Genomic DNA, 1,761 nt, shown 5'->3' with positions numbered 1-1,761 from the left:
GGGGGTCGTCGTTCCTCACAGTCATTCTTGGCCCATCCTGTCAGGGAGTCGGTGCCAAGGCTCCCTCTAAGCTGTGGGGTCCTGTGAGCAAAAATTCTACTTGGTGAGCCACTGGCATTAAAGCTGTGAGGGACCGATTTGGCTACTGCATAGATTAGTTTGCTCCGGGGGCCCTCCTTCCTGAGCCAAGACAGAAATGGGTAAGCCATAGGCTAAAGAACTGTGAGCTGGCTCACACTAACTCGGCTTAGAGGGAACACTGCAATGCTCCCTCTAGGCTGTGGAGTCCTGAAAATTCTACTTGGTGAGCCACTAGCATTCAAGCTGCTGTGAGGGAGCGATTTGGCTCCTGCATCAGTTAGTTTGCTCTGGAGCCCTCCCTTCCTGAGCTAAGACAGAAATGTGTGAGCCGGAGGCTAAAGAGCTGTGAGCTGGCTCACACTGACTCAGCTCAGAGGGAACACTGGCTGCTGCATGAATTAGTTTGCTCTGGAGCCCTCCTTCCTGAGCTAAGGCAAAAATGTGTGAGCTGGTGGCTAAAGAACTGTGAGCTAGCTCACACTAACTCAGCTTAGAGGGAACACTGCTGTGGAGTCTTGTGAGCAAAAATTCTACTTGGTGAGCTCCTGGCATTAAAGCTGTGAGGGAGCGATCAGGCTACTGCATCAGTTAGTTTGCTCTGGGGGCCCTCCTTCCTGAGCTAAGACAAAAATGTGTGAGCCGGAGGCTAAAGAACTGTGAGCTAGCTCACACTAACTCAGCTTAGAGGGAACACTGCTGTGGAGTCTTGTGAGCAAAAATTCTACTTGGTGAGCCACTGGCATTAAAGCAGTGAGAGAGCGGTTTGGCTACTGCATCAGATTGCTTGGGAGCCATCCTTCCTGAGTTAAGGCAAAAACGTGTGAACAAAACTGCTACAAAACTGCGAGTTGGCTCACACTAAATCAGAGGGAACACTCATGGCTCCCTCTAAGCTGTGGAGTCCTGTGAGCAAAAATTCTACTTGGTGAGCCACTGGCATCAAAGTTGTGAGCGAGCCGTTTGGCTACCACATCAGTTAGTTTGCTCTGGAGCCCTCCCTCCTGAGCTAAGGCAAAAATGTGTGAGCCGGAGACTAAATAACTGAACTACCTCACACTAAACTCAGCTTAGAGGGAACAGTGCAACGCTCCCTCTAAGCTGTGGAGTCTTGTGAGCACAAATTCTACTTGGTGAGCGACTGGCATTAAAGTTGTGAGGGAGCAATTTGGCTACTGTATCAATTAGTTTGCTCTGGAGCCCTCCTTCCTGAGCTGAGACAAAACTGTGAGCCGGAGGCTTAAAAACTGTGTGCTACCTCACACTAACTCAGCTTAGAGGGAACACTGGTCGGTGCTTGTGGCTTGAAGCAAGGCAGCCACATCGGCCTTGTTATTATTATAAAGGGGGGGGGGATACTGGAGCCTGAGAAATCTTGGTCTCTGAGGCAGTGTTCCCTCTAAGCTGAGTTAGTGTGAGCTAGGCTCACAGTTTGTTTAGCCTCTGGCTCACACATTTTTGTCTCCAGAGCGAACTGATTTATGCACAACTTTGATGCCGGTAGCTCACAAAGCAGAATGTTTGCTCATAAAACCCCACAGCTTCGAGGGAGCATTGCTCTGAGGTCCTCCTGGGCTTGAATCTAGTGCTGCTCCTGCAGACCAACATGGCTACATAAGGACTTCAGAGAAGCCAATGTTGGATCAGGCCAATGGCCCATCCAGCCCAACACTCTGTCACACA

Source organism: Gekko japonicus, unplaced genomic scaffold (genome assembly GCF_001447785.1).
Source record: "Gekko japonicus isolate JY-2015 unplaced genomic scaffold, Gekko_japonicus_V1.1 scaffold10, whole genome shotgun sequence".
Taxonomy (NCBI): domain Eukaryota; kingdom Metazoa; phylum Chordata; class Lepidosauria; order Squamata; family Gekkonidae; genus Gekko; species Gekko japonicus.
The sequence above is the reverse complement of the archived record's forward strand: the minus strand, read 5'-3'. Positions refer to the sequence as shown.